Here is a 15,958-nt window from a genome sequence, read left to right on the forward strand (position 1 = left end):
ATTTTTTAAAATGTAATTGTTGAAATTTGTGACCTTGTCTCTGCAGTTCTAATCCAACGTCAGGGATATACTTCAGTTATTGAATGCTAATATTGTTTATAAGTGAGCTAATCATTTTGGTGTATTGAGAGTATTTTACTGGAAAAGAATGTTGAAGTGTGATTGGCTCAGTGATGTGCTACAATGAGGCTATGGAAAATAATGCATGTGTGTGTTATGTTTTTAAACATCCAGGCCATTGCAATGTAGTCATTAGATATATTCCAAAAGGGTCTTCAATTAATTATTTAGTGCCAGAAGCTTTTATAAGCTCAAGATGATAGGTAAGCTTTTAAGAACAGAAATGACACCAGTTGTGTTGTTCTATTGAGCAACAGCAGTTAATTCCTGACACTAGATAAAGCCAGTTTCAGATTAACTGAAAAAGTTCAAGGCAGAAAAAGTGTACTGATCTGTTAGATGTGTTGTGCAATTTATTTATTACTTTTTATTATTTATTGAGATAGAGCACAGAATAGGCTCTTCTGGCCCTTCAAGCCACGCCTCCCAGCAATCCTGATTTACCCCTAGCCCACAATGTCCAATTGGCCTTCCAGATGGTGGGAGCGTGGACTGTGGGAAGAAACCAGAGCACCCGGAGGAAACCCACGTGGTCGCGGGGAGAACGTACAAACTCCTACAGGCAGTGGCGGGATTTGAACCTGGGTCCCCAGTACTGTAAAGCATTGCACTAACCGTGCCGCCCCATCTTGTACACTGACTGCAGTATTCACATTTACACCCAGAGCTGACTTTAAATGGTTTTAACAGTTATTTTCATAACATTGTATTCATTGCATCCAAAAGTAAAATGAGGATTGTGCTTATGTAGTTATTTTAAAAAAAATCAAATAGCTCTAGGATTTTGAAATGTATCAAATGCAATTAATTTTTGGAGTGTGGTGAATTGTGTGAAGGCTAATTTCAAATTTGAGACTGAGTTTCAAAGATATTAAAGGGATAGTTGTATTTTGTTAAAATGGGACACAGTATGATCCCACGAATGGCTGTAAGACCATCTAATCTGTTATTATTAGTTTTGGCCCAGGTTGGTGTATTGGGAGAGTTACTTGCTCTTTGAGAGTATTAGATGTGACATTTTGAATGTTTGCTTGAGTTTCCAAAATAGATTGTATTGAATACATAGATTCTGAAGCTCCATTCAGTATCAAATTGTTGGAGCAGGTGCAGTAGTAAAATGCAGTTGAAAGAGATTTGCAGATGCTGAAATCTGGATTTTGTTGATTGGTAAGTGGTTGTTTGGCTCTGAGCATAAATAATTTTAACCAATGTTTCAGTTTCATTTTGTATTTTTGAGGTCTGAAAATACTTGCAGGGTGTGGATTATTTTTGGGCTGGGTATATGAAGTCATTGGAGTGTAGAGTAAAAAAAAACAGTTGAACACTATGCTTGATATCTGGAGGATTGATCAGGAAGGCTTTAGCTATAAGGTGCTGATGAAGGGTTTTGGCCCAAAACGTCGACTGTTTATTCATTTCCATAGATGCTGTCTGACCTGCTGAGTTCCTCCAGCATTTTTTGTGTGTTGCTTTGGATTTCCAGCATCTGCAGATTTTATCGTCTTACAGTTATATAAAGCTGTGTGTGATCTCAGAGCTGTGTGTGTGTGAAATCGTGAGCAGATTTCAGCTCTATTTCTTAGGTGAGGTGCAGAAGCCAAATCCTGTTGTTACTGCAAATCTGAGATTAAAAACCACAATGTCAGAAATACTTGAACCAGGTAGTGTCCGTAGAGAGAGAAGCAAAGTGAATATTTTGGTTCAGAAACCTTTCTATCTGGCCTGTGAGGAAATGATGTGCTGATTAATAAACATGATGCCTTTGAGGGGTTAAGTTACGAAGAGCGAATAGAAGCAAGCAGTCTCTCTTGTTTGGGACTGAGGACTACTTTGCAAATTAGAGCAGCCTTTTCAGGACTGAACTGAAGCAAAATTGATAAGAGAATTTGTAACTCTTAAATGTCAATTGATAGTAGGGCAGTTGGTTTATTTTGGACTATAAGACGTAGCGGAATTATGCCATTCAGCCCATTGAGTCTGCTCCACCATTCCATCATGGCTGATCCTGGATCCCATTCAACCCTGTACATCTGCCTTCTCGCTATATCCTTTGATGCCCTGACCGATCAGGAAACGATCAACTTCCACCTTAAATATCTGCACGGGCTAGGCCACCACCGCGATCTGTGGCAGGAAATATTGTTGTGAAAGGCCCTGACGGATCTGAAGTAAAGCTGGGTTGATGCAGTTAAACCACTGATCATCAATGTTCAATCCCACTGAATGGAAGAACAGCTTTGAGGGGCTGAATGATGTGCTCCCATCCTCATGCTTCTGTCAACTAATTACTAATTTGTGTTGTTTAAAAGCAAAATTTTCATTGAACTTTGTAAAAGCTATTATTGGTTTCAAGGTAGGGTTACGTTCTGGTTGTATTTTGTTTAGAGAAGTACATTCACACTGGAGAATTTGTATCCAATGTGGTGATATGCAGTTGGTCGAGGCAGATTTGTTCCCAAGGAAATTCTATCAATAATTGCTGTATTGAAATTGCTTTGGCATTCATTATAGATTAAAATATTAATGTTATAAAGGTTTGAACTACGATAGAGATGTTGTTTGCTTCCTTCAATCAGTGCAGGGTGCACAAGAAGATGAGACAGTAGGAAAGTAGGTGGGCCATCTGGCTCATCGAGCCTGCTGCACCATTCTCTGTGATCATGGCTCATCTCCTCCAGGCTTCAAACTCCCTCTTCTTTGCCAGGTCCCTGTAGCCCTGAATTGCCTGTTTGTACTTGGGTTTCTGAGTGTGTCTTGACAAATATTGACAAAATTGCATAGGCGTAGACTTACTATATGTAATCCCTTTCACTGGCTCCGGAGGCTTGAATTGGACACTACAGGCCGGTGCAGAAATAGTCTGCAGAATGATGGAACACACACAAAATGCTCAGCGGGCCAGGCAGCATCTATGAAAAAGAGTGAACAGTTGATGTTTCAGGCTGAGATCCTTCACCAGGACTGTAAGCCTGTGTGTATGTGTGTGTGTGTGTGTGTGTGTGTGTGTGTGTGTGGGGTGTGTGTGCGCGTGCGCGCGCACTGCTTTGGATTTCTAGCATCTGCAGATTTTCTGGTGCTGCATAAAAATGGAGGCTGTTGACCCTTGAGCAGCTTAGCCCATTGTAAAATCCTGTGAGGTGCATTATACAATAAGACCTGTTGTCAAGATATTTTGGTGAAGGGGTGGAGGGGGGGAGGCCTTGAAAATTCCGGGTATTTAGCCAATAATTAATAATCAACCAGCAGGTAAAAGTTACAACTTTGCGATTTATTGCAGCTGGTGTCAGCAGGCCCCTTCCTTGTACTTCATAGTTCGGGGACTATATGCAGTTGCTGATGTGCCTGACGGAGATGGGAGACTGTAATTATGGATTGGGATGCAGAGATGTGGTGAAGATTCAGGTGCCAATCCTGTAAGAGAAAAGCTCTCTGTTCCAGATAGATTGTCCAATTCAAGCTGTGAAATTTTAAAATTCCACATTCTTTGTAAATTGTATTTGGATATTTGGGTTAAAAATTAGATCGGAAGTATTGTGATCCAGTCATCAGAAGGAAGAACTGCAACCACTTTTTAAATGTTGTTTATCTGTGTGGATTTTGTGGCTCTGCATATTTCCCCCCAAAAGAAAATACATTTCTACTTGGTAAGAAATACTGATTGTGGAATGACTTTTCATTTCTAGCACCTGGTTCCAGCATCTATGTGATAATAAAGTAGTCAGTCTTCAAGTCTGCCCTCTGTGTTTGTATAAATTCTGCCTATTGGAGAGTTAACCTTGAAAAGCCCTCAAAAGGTTGCTGATTTATTAGTGGGGCGGGGGCAGCCCCCTTAGCCCAAGCTTGAATTCACAACCCAGTTCAGTCTATGACTGGTGGAGAGGGGAAACAAAAACTGTTGGCATGTTATCTCCTTGCCCACTCACCGCCTCCCTCTGGTGCTCCTCTCCCCCCTTTTTTCTTCCATGGCTTTCTGTCTCTTTCACCAATCAACTTCCTAGCTCTTTGCTTCATCCCCTCTCCCGTCCAAGCTTCACCTATCGCCTGGTGTTTCTCTCTCGTTCCCCCACCTTTCAAATCTACTGCTCAGCTTTTCTTCTTCAGTCCTGCCGAAGGGTTTTGGCCCGAAATGTCGACTGTGCTTTTTTCCATAGATGCTGCCTGGCCTGCTGAGTTCCTTCAGCATTTTGTGTATGTTGCTCGGCATGTCGTATCGACTGGATTTGAAACCAAGTTTTCAGAGGACACTGTACAACTATAATTTCTAATTGCTTTAAAGGTTTAAATACACATTATGGGCCTTGTAGATGAAAACATGAGGCTTGATGCATATAGAGTATATTTTGGATGGGGCAAATTTTGGTGATGACATCAGCACTAGGAAGTGGGCACACAGTAAAGAACATCTGTTAGATATTTGAAGAAAATCATGTCACACGACTTTCCCATGTTTTTGGAGCTAATCATAGCAGTGCATTATGAGAGGATTTTATGTGCAGCATTGTTCTCTAATACAATTTGAAATCATTACCTGCAGAATAATTATAACACTGTTATCATGTAATATTCTGTTCCTGACTATTCAGTAGGCTGGACTAAGGCAATCCACATTATTGCCTGTTCCATTGGGAATTAAATTTAATTGCAAATGGTGAATTGTATCGGGGCGTGGTTAACATTCTATTTGCCGCTGATTGTCCAGAGCTGGTTTTGAATGTCAGCTAAAGTTGTGTAAAGGCTGTGAGTTTTTCAGGTGTTGAGTTTTAAAATTCCAGTTTAAAGCCATTTGTTCTTTTCTGATGGTTTATTTTTCCATGGGATTTGAATGTTGCAGGCTAAACTAGCATTTATTGATCATCTTTAATTGTTCTTACAAAAGCAAGCTACCACCTTGAGTAGTTGTAGTCCTGCTGGTGAAGATATTCCCATGGTGAGTGTGGATTTGGAGTTCCAGTATTTGAGCCTAAAAGCATTTGGCAATTACTTTTCCAAGACAGAATGGTGAGCGACTGGGGACCTGTGTCTACGCTTGCCACTCTGGGAAGTAGAAGGGTTAAATTTTAAATGTGCTTTTAAAAAAACTTGGTTGAGTTGCTGAAGAGCCCTTTCTGGAGCTCACCTTTGGTGGAAGAGTGAGGTAGAATGGGTTGCCAATCAAGCAGGCTGCTTTGCTTTGGATCCTGTTAACTACTTGAGAGTTAATGGAGCTTCACTCAAATCGAGCCACTGGCAAGCTATTCCTTGATTTCTACTGCCATCAGATTTAATAGGGCTTCTTTACGCCATTCAGATTTTGTCTTGATCTATAGGGCAGTCACTTTCAATTTTTTTCATAGGGGGAGAAAGGTTGAATCCCAGCAGTCATGTGAAGGGTGATGAAGTCTGAAGCTGAATGATCTGGAAAAACCCAAGCTGATCTTTAATGAGCAGGTGATGTGTTAGTAATGGCTGCCTGATCGCATTGTCAACAACACTTCCATCACTGAAGGACTGAAAGCAGACTGACATCATAATAACTGCCAGATACATTTTGTTCCATTTCTGTAAATGGGATATGGCTTACAAATTTTTCCATAAATACATTGCCTTGTAAAAGTATTTAGCCCCCAACTCTTTGTTCATGTAAATGAGTATTAAACTTAAAAGTTTGATCAATTTAACTGGGAATTTTTATTTGTGAATCACGTTTTCCTTTTTTCACAGTAGAGCCCAAAAACAAGGACAATTGTAAAACACAGAAAACTTAAACTCAAAAACTGAAATGTCAGCAGTTCAAAAGTATTCATCCTCCTTTGCTCCGTAATTAATTGAACCACCTCTCACACTTACAGTCAGTCGCCTTTTTGCGTAAGTCTCTATTAGCTTAGTACAGTGTGATGGAGCAACATTTGCTTATTCCTCATTGCAAAATAGCTCAAGCTCTGGCAGGTTAGTTGGGGAGCAACGGTGGACAGCAATGTTGGGGTCTTGCCAGAGATGTTCGATTGGGTTAAGGTCAGGACTGTGAGGGCCATTCAAGGACATCAATTTTCTTCATTTGAAGCCACTCCTTGGTTGTTCTTGTAGTGTGCTTCAGGTTGTTGTCCTAATGAAAGATTAATTTCCTTCCCAGTTTAAACTTTCTTGCAGAGGCAAGCATGTTTTTACCCAGGATCTCTCTGTATTTAGCAGCATTCACTCCTGACCAGATTTCCAGTCCCTGCTGCTGAAAAGCATCCTCCTGGGAGCATGATGCTACCTCCACCATACTTTACAACAGCGATGTACTTGGCTGATATGCAGTATTAGATTTACATGACACGTACCATTTAGTGTTGAGGCCAAGGAGTTCCACTTCAATCTCACTTGAGCGCAAGATCTTCTTCCATCTCTTCACAGTATCTTCTAAGTGACACTTTGGAAAGTCTTTACTAGCAATGATACGCTTTTCTCCCCCAGGGCTTTTTCCTTGCTAGTCTTTCATAAATACCCTTTCTGCACAAGGCCTTAGAGATTGTGGAGCCATGAGCTTCATTTCCACTTGCAGCCACTGACTTCTGTAGCTCACTCAGAGAGACTGTTGGTGTCACAGTCACCTCTCTTGCAATTGCCATTCTTCACTGGCGTCTAAGTTTAGCAGAGTGGCCTGACCTAGGTGGTGTGGTTTGTGATTTCCTGTTTTTTCCACTTTTTCACGATGGACTGCACTGAGCTCTGAGGTGGGTTCAGTGCATTTGAGATGGTCTTGTACTCTTCCTTACCTTTGTGCTTCTCTATTAGCATTTCCCTGACTTGCCTTGAATGCTCCTTTGTCTTCATTTTGGTTTGGTCTGTTGAAAATCTACTGCACTGTTGGACCTTATATGGAGAGGGGATTATGAATTCATTGAAACAGGTGATCCTCCAATTTTCTACATCAACAAGTTGGGTGAGTTGGTAAGGAAATTGCACAGGAAAGTTAACATAGTAATGACAAATGGGATGAATACTCTTTCAGCCTCAAGGAGGTGTAGAGTAGTAAGGTAGATCAGCTGGTTGAGTGCTATTGCAGCAAAAACCTTGCACTCACGTCAATAAGACCAAACAATTATGGACTTCAGGAAGAGGAAGTTGAGGGAACACGCACCAGTCCTCATTGAGGGAACAGAAGTGGAAAGGGTAAGCAGTTTCAAGTTCCTGAGTGTCAACATCTCTGAGGATCTATCCTGGGCCCAACACAATTGATGCAATCAGAAAGAAGAGGCTATATTTCAACAGGAATTTGAGGAGACTTGGTATGTCACCAAAGACACTCTCAAATTCTACAGATGTACTGTGGAGAGCATTCTAACTGGCTCCATCACTGCCTGGTATGGAGGGGGCCATTACACAGGATTGGAAAAAGTTGCAGAAAGTTGTAAACTCTACCAGCTCCATCATGGGCACTAGCCTCCCCAGCATTCCGGGCCCCTTCAAAAGACAATGCCTCAACAAGGCGACATCCTACACTAAAGACCTCTGTCACCTCTCCTTTTGTGCTACTTACTCAATTTAATTTTTTAATATATGCTTATTATAATTCATAGTTTTGTTACTATGTATTACAATACATTGCTGCCACAAAACAATAAGGTTCAGGACATATGCTGATGATATTAAACCTGATTTTGATTCTGAAAAGTAAGAGAATGTATGGGAAAAAAATCAGTTCAGATTGTGCTCCTGACAGGTTAATTATCAAGGTGATGCTGGTTTGGCTGTTTGTGGGTAGTGAGGTTTTGCTGTCATGGTGTTCATTTTGAGAATGATTTTCAAAGGAGTAAATTTTATTGTTGATCTGTTAGGTTCGCCCACTGATTTATTGTTCCCTATATGTTTTCCAGAGCAAAATTTGTGGAATGTGTAAAAGGAGTTGTGAATTCAGAGTTGTGGGGGGAAAAGCTCTGGTACTTTAAATGAACTTGCAACAAGCTCAAAGCGTCAGGAATTGTGTAACTGAATACACTTTGTTGCTTTACTAGATGTGTGTGATTGAGCCAAACTGAACCACATACGTACCAAGTAAATGGCATTACAGAATAGGCCCAAGGAAATGTTCAGTAGCAACAATCTTAGGAACTAGCTTTAAACTTCAGCTGTGTTCTAATGTTAATGTTGGAATTGTGCTTTAACAGATCAAAGCCAGAGCTGCAATGTATTCCACTGGAGACGTGGCAATGTGTTGTATTTTTTGATATATATAACTATTTTTTCATGTATGAAGTAGAAAGTATTGATTGATCTCCAGTTCTGTGACTGTGAGATCTACATTGCTTGTGTGAACTGAAATCTTAATTCATTCCATAACACATGGGTGATGTTGCAGAGTACTTGTTTTAAAGCTTAACAAAATGCATTTATATTTCATGAGGTAGTGACTGTCCTGATGTCCTGCCCTGCCCCAGTGAAGAATGCAGATATAATTTGTAATTCATTCCTGTTTGTATTGAATAACACTTCCAGAGGTGATGTGTTGCAAAGCCACTCTTTTGAGTAAGAGCAGTGTCAGTGTACTCTGGAATTTGGATTTGGCCTGTCCGTTCACTTTACTTTAGCCAGGAGGCTTAGAGAGTTTTCTCACTAAGCCCCTCAAATTCAGGATTCACTGGTTTCTGCCTGCAGCCTAATCCCACAGTGCACACCATTCTTAATAGCCATAGGCAGATCGTAAATATTTGATTATAGGCATAAACAGCCTTACTGGTTAAGTCCACTGTTGGACCAGCAGTGTTCAGTGTGATCCATTTTCAGTCACTGGGAATTGTATGGGTAATTGTGTTTGTTAATGTTACAAATTCCTGAATTTAAAAAAAAATAATTATTAATACACATTTTAATCTTCTGTGTGCATGTGATATGAATGCTCATATTTGCTTGGCAAACATTTTCCATATGTTTGTTAAAATATAACAATACACAGATTGAGCTTTTGTTTATTGTTCCTCATTTTCTTATTGAAGTGGTATTGGAATTTTTAAGAGCATTTTCAATTGTGCCCATATGCAGTGTGTGTCAGTGAATTTCTGATAAGCCTTAGCCATGTCTGTGGCTTGTTAGAAACTCTGTTACTTTGTCTTGTACCTCCTGTACGAATGAGATGTCAGCAAGAAAATTCAGAGAATGTATGAATGTGCAGCTGATAGGCATATGAAAGTGGGAGGAGAACACCATGTGTGTGGGTTACCCAGAACAGGAAAATCAGTGTTCATATCATTGGGCTGAAGGTGGTCCACACATAGAACATACAACAGTACAGCTCAAGAATAGGTCCTTCAGCCCATGATGTTACGCCCAACTAAATCAGTAATCAAATGTACAACTAAACTAGCTTTGCCTACACAATGTCCTTGACCTTCCATTCTCTGCACATTCATGTGCCTGACTAAAAGCCTCTAAAGCACCTTTTTCAGATTTGCCTCCATCACCACGTCAGGCTGTGCATTTGAGGCACATTACACTCTCTGTGCTGAAAAATAAAAAGTGCCTTGTACATCTTAAGAGTTTGCCCCATCTGTCTTTAAATTCATGCCCTCTGGTGTTAGCTGTTTTTGCCATGGGGTAAAGGATACTGACTCACTACTCTATCACTGCAGACATCCCACCTCTCCCAGAAGTTCCAGGAGTCTCCCGCATGTTGATAGTGGCTCCCTGATGCCTGGAAATTATATACAATATCCCGGAAATCGATTTGTTTTTGAGAAAGAGGGGGAAAGGGAGAGCGAGCATCCTGATTGGTGTCTCTTCGTGCTAAGAGTGGTCCCCAACCACCGGGCCGTGAGGATACAACATGATTTGGTGATATGAAACGATATGAGTCAGCTGCACCTTTCCTCATTCCCTGTCACGCACTGTTGAACTTGAACACATGCGAGGTCATTACGCCTGCGTCATCCATGTCAGTGTGGGAAGAAGATGAACTCCTCGAGCTTGCAAGTGACGGCGGGCTGAAAAGTATGTTTGACATAACATCTCTGTCGGCATTCTGGATCAAAATCAGGGCTAAATATCCTGAGATAACCACGGAAGCACTGAAAACGTTGCTTCCATTTCCAACATATCTCTGCGAAGCGGAGTTTTCTGCACTGAATGCAATGAAAACTAAATTGCAGAATAGACTGGACATAAAGAACCCCCTTCGAGTATCGCTGTCTCCCATCACCCCTCGATGGCACTGTCTTGTTGCAGGGAAACAAGCCCAGGGCTTCCACTGATTCAGCGATATTGGTGTGTGGCAATGATTTCATATGTTCATACGAGGAAAATATGCGCTGTGTGTTTAATATCCAAACGTCACTTAAAATGTTATGATGCTATTGACTTATAATTGACTTATCACTATATTCATGCGAGGAAAATATGTGCTGTGTGTTTAATATTAAATTCGTTAGATAAACCCTTTTAGAAATGAAATTGAGTGTATTAGCCATTTATAAGTGACTTATCACCTATATTCTGGCTGTGATTAACAGCACCTGCACCCCCGGGGTCGGCTGGCCTGCAAGAATATTGTCAATATTCAACCGGTCCGCGGTGCAAAAAAGGTTGGGGACCCCTGCTAAGTAGACCTATCAGTTTTCTCTGTGGGTTGACCTCAAAAATAATGACAGTGTTGCTTTGCAACAGTGACTTTTCTATTGCCCATGGTGGGTTAAAATGTAAAAGACAAGTTGAAGTGAGTTTAACAGGTGTCATTTGTTCACTAGCATAGCTAACGTTATTTAAACTAGCTGGCTGGCTGCTAAGGAGCTACGCTATTGATGTCCTACGTGATGAGGCCAAACTCACTGTAGACTTGCTTAAAGTTGTAATAGAACAAACATGATAATATAATATAAGTACATGTTTTAATGTCACATTTTCTGCATATACCCAACTTGGTTTACAGATTAGACAAGATCACCAAACAAAGTATTACATACACCCTTGGAGGTCGACTGGTGGGGGGGGTGGATATGGGGTTGCGGGGGGGGGCAGGGGTGCTACCTCCCTGAAATGAGTTTTTGCAGGGTGGGATGTCTGTCACTGCCTCTCGTAATCTGATAAGCTTTTATCAGATCTCCCCTCAGCCCCTGCCATTTCCAGACTAAGCAAGCTTATTGTGGGACCTCTCCTTTTCCCACATCTACAATGCCAATCTTTGTATCATCTGTAAATTTACTAACCCACCCATTTATGTTTTCACCCCAGCAATTTGTATATCTCACAAACAGCAGAGGATTCAGTACAGATCCCAGTTGAGCACCACTAGTCACAGACTTTCAACCAGAATAAATCCTGTTGACCACTACTCTCATCTTCAAGGCAATTCTGAAATCAAACATCCAATTCACAGTGGATCCCAAACATTTTAATCTTCTTCATGGGTGAGAATCCCATGAGGGACCTTGTCAAATGCCTTACTAAAATGCCTTACTATAGATGCACGGTAGAAAGCATTCTTCTAGGGTGCATCACAACCTAGTGTGGAAGTTGTCCTGTCCAAGACTGGAAGAAGTTGCAGAAGATCATGAACACAGCCCAGCACATCATACAAACCAATTCTTCTGTCCTTGGACTCACTTTACACCGCACGTTGTTAGAGCAGTGCTGCCAAGATAATCAAGGACACGACCCACCCAGCCAACACACTTTTCGCCCCTCTTCCCTCTGGGAGAAGGCTCAGGAGCTTGAAGACTCTTACGGCCAGATTTGGGAACAGCTTCTTTCCAACTGTGATAAGACTGCTGAACGGATCCTGACCCGGATCTGGGCCGTACCCTCCAAATATCTGGACCTGCCTCTCGGTTTTTTTTACATTACCTTACCTTCCCTTTTCTATTTTCTATTTATGATTTATAATTTAAATTTTTACTAATTATGATCGATTTGTACTCCAGGGAGTGTGAAATGCAGAATCAAATATCATTGTGATGATTGTACGCTCTAGTATCAATTGTTTGGTGACAATAAAGTGAAAAAGAAGTAAAAAAGAAATCCATGTAGACAATATCCACAGCTCTACCTTCATCAATCACTGTCATCATCAACTTGAAAAACTCAATCAAGTTTGTAAGACATGACTTGCCCTGCACAAAGCCATGCTGGCTGTCCCTAATTAGGCTATGGTTTTCCAAATGCTCACAAAAACTATCCCCAAAATTCTGCTCCGGTAACTTATCGACCACTGTGTCTCACAACATAAGGGTGTCCATAGATTAACCTACCTGGTACATCTTTGGACTGGGAGGAAACCGGAGCACACATTCTATGGGGAGGACGTACGGACTCCTTACTACTTGAACAAAGGAATAAAATTTGCCACTCTCTAATCTTCTGGTACTACTCCTCTGGTTATTGAGGATGGAAAGATTATCACCAATGGTAGAGCAATCCCTTGCTTCCTGTAGTAAACCGGGGTATACCCCATGCAGCCTCAGAGATTCATCTGTCCCAAGTGTCAGCATATCCTCTTTCTTATCCTGTTAATCCAAGCCTGAGGACCTCAGAACAAGATTCCTTTATCAGAGGGCCATGAGGGGCTGCTGTGTATTCTATTTCACAGAATTATTTCTTGCCCAACTCTCCTGACACATTGCCCCAGCCTGGGGTTTTACGGTCCACCATAGCATTGGGCAAAGGAAAAGGCAGAGGGTTCTGCTTTATGATGAACCCGTCATGGTGCACAGATGTGGTCTTATCTCATTCCTACCACCCTATCTGGAACATCTGGTAGTAAAGTGCCAAATGCCTTTTCTTCCATGGGAGTTCTCACCTGCAGTTTGCATCTCACCTCAGGCAGATATCAAGCTAGCACTTGGGAATCTAAGTACTGTGATTACCAAGGACCAAAGTAGTATCCCAATGCCTGCCACATTGTGGCAGGGGACTTTACTCAGGCCAGCTTGAATAAGAGCCTGCCTAACTGCTATGAAGAGATCACATGTAAGACTATGATTCAATGGACTCAGCAACGGCTTTACCACAATCAAGGATGCCTGTCGCTCCATCCTTTGTTTGTGCTTTGCTAAACCTGAACACCTGGCTGTTCTACCTGCCTACGGTCAGACAGATTGAAGAATATGGCGCCAGTGAGGAGGATTACAGAGAGCTGAAGAATATGGCGCCAGTGAGGAGGATTACAGAGAGCTGGATGGCATAAGCAGAGGATTGAATTCAGGATTCCTTTGAGTCAGTGGTCTGGAATATGTTCAAGAATTCACTAAATGAATAATCTGTAGTCTTCAATGACTTCATGAGGACGTGCCTGGACAAGTGTGTATCCACAAAAAGACTCCGAGTCTTTTCCCCAACAAGAAGCCCTGGATGAACCAGGAAGCTTGTAATCTGAGGGCTCGATCTGTGGTGCTTAGCACTGGCAGCACAGAGTTGTTTGAGAAGTCTAGGTAGAACCTCTGGAAGGCAACTGTGAGTGCAAAGAAGCAATTTTAAACTAGACTGGAATCATGATGGATGTTCAATAGCTGTGGCAGGTCTTGCACAATATTTCTTCCGACCAGGCAAGTTGGGTAGCATAAACAGCAACAAACCGCCACTCCTGGATAAGCTCAATACCTTTTACACATGCTTTGATAGGGAGAACTATAACACCCAGCGCAGGAAGAGAGGATTGGTAACAACATCTCCTCCTTGCAGATCGTCAGCACAGGTGCACCTCAAGGCTGCATGCTTGGCCTCCTGCTCTACTCCCTATACAGCTTCAGTGCCTTTCTGAAAAAATGTCGGCAGCACTACTTTTGGACAGATCACAGGTGGTGATGAGTCAGCTTACCAGATCAGGATAGGTCATTGGTTGAGTGGTGCTACAAGAACAACCTCTTGTTCAATGGCAGCAGGACTAGAGTTGTTTGCTGACTTCAGGAAGGGAAAGGAGGGCAAACAGGCACCTGGCTACATTGGGGGATTGGCAGAGAGAATCAGCAGCTTGAAATTCCTTGGCATTGACATATCGACCTGTCCTGGGCCCAGTGCATAGATGCAATCATAAAGAACGTGCACCAGCATCTTTACTTTCCTAGGAGGTTCAGCTTATCGTCAAACTCTCTAATAGACTTCATCGTTGTCTGCTTTGGCAATTCAAATGTGCAGCAAAGTAGAGTAGGGGACTTAGCCGACTACATCAGAGGCACATTGGCGGCATCTACAGAGACACTGCCTCGAGAAGGCAACATCTATCACCCTCTGGACCATGCCATCTTTTTGCAGCTACCACCAGGCAGGAGATTCAGAAGCCTAAAGTCTCACAACAATAGGTTCAAGAACAGCTACCTCCCTTCAAACCTTTGGTTCTTGAACCAACCAGCAGAACAGTAATCACAGTTTAGCAATACTCTGATCACTTTTAACTAAAGTGGACATGTTTTTTGTTTTAATTGTGTTATTATAAAAGTTGTGTATAACTTGTTTTTGTGATTGCTGCTTGTATGATAAGTGCCTGTGATGCTGCGGCAAGGTTTTTACTGCCCTGTACATGGGTGTACTTTGATGCACCGAACAAATTCTGCCCCATTTAAATCCCTTGCACTCGGGAGGTCCCATCTATATTAAGGAAGTTGCAGTCACCCACTGAAACAACCCTGTTGATTTTACACCTATGCTTGTCTGTTCCCTCACTGTCCCAGTGGTTACTGGGGCTGGAGGGACTGAAGTACAATCCCATCAGAGTGATTACACCTTTCTTTCTTTTTTGAGTTCTACCCATACCGACACCGTGGATGACCCTCCATTATGCCTCCTCTGAATACAGTTGTAATATTGTCCCTGATTAATAGTGCAACTCACGGTCCCCTCCTCCTTCCTCCCCCCACCCCCACGTAGTCTTTACCTCCTTCTCTTGCTTTTCCTCTATCTTTTCTGAAACCTCAAAACCCTGGAACATTAAGCATCTGTTCCTGTCTCTCTTTCAACCAAGTGTCATTGACCATGACACTAAGTTAATCACCCTTACTCCTAAAACAAGCATTAAAATGCACACACTTCAGTCTGTCCTATTGTGTCTATTACCTTGCACCTGCCTATTCATACTGGTTATAATATCTAACCTCCTGTCATTCCTTCTACACTCTCGACCTGGTGCTCTTGTCCCCATCTCCCCTGCCGAACTATTTTAAGCCCTCCTGATTTGCACTAGCTAACTTCCTGGCCAGGGTATTGGTTCCCTTCCAATTAAGGTTTCACCTGTCTGTTTTGCACAGGTCGTCCATGGCCTGGAAGAGATTCCAGTGACCTGAAAACCTGAAACCCTGCCCCCTGCACAAGTTCCTCAGCCACACATTCATTTGTTCTATCATTCTATTCCTGCCCTGACCAGCACTTGGCACTGCGAGTAATAAACCAAAGGTTAATAACTTTGAGGTCTTGCTTTTCAGCCTCTCTTATAACACCCATAAGATCTTTAGATGTTAACACCCATTAACTTAACCGTTCACCTTTTCCATTGCTGATCCCTCAATGAGGACTGGTGCGTGTTCCTTCAACTTCCCCTTCTTGAAGGCCACAACCAATTCCTTGGTCTTCCTGACACTGAGTGCAAGGTGGTTGTTGTGGCAACAGCACTCAACCAGCTGACCCTCTTCACTCCTGTATGCCGCCTCATTACCATCTGGAGTTCTGCCAATGATAGTTGTGCCATCTGCAAATTTGTGGATGGCGTTTGAGCTCTGCCTCGCCCCATCATCCTGGCTGGGAAGGGAGTACAGCAGTGGGCTAAGCACGCAACCCTGAGGTGCGCCAAACTTCCTTCTCATTGCCCTGCTGAATTCACTGCCAGCCAACAAGTGAGAGTGCAATCCTATTCTTGTAATCTTGACTCAAGATCTGAAATAGTTTCAGCATAGAACTGTGGAAA

General features: G+C 42.2%; 1 protein-coding gene across 12 annotated transcripts in view; it reads left to right on the forward strand.

Moving 5' to 3' along the window:
* The window catches only part of LOC140196661 (ETS-related transcription factor Elf-2-like), a 160,693-nt gene that overhangs the window by 1,908 nt on the left and 142,827 nt on the right, over positions 1-15,958 (forward strand). The gene's annotated exons all lie outside the window — the stretch shown is intronic.

The sequence above is a fragment of the Mobula birostris genome, chromosome 4 (assembly GCF_030028105.1).
Source record: "Mobula birostris isolate sMobBir1 chromosome 4, sMobBir1.hap1, whole genome shotgun sequence".
NCBI lineage: Eukaryota > Metazoa > Chordata > Chondrichthyes > Myliobatiformes > Myliobatidae > Mobula > Mobula birostris.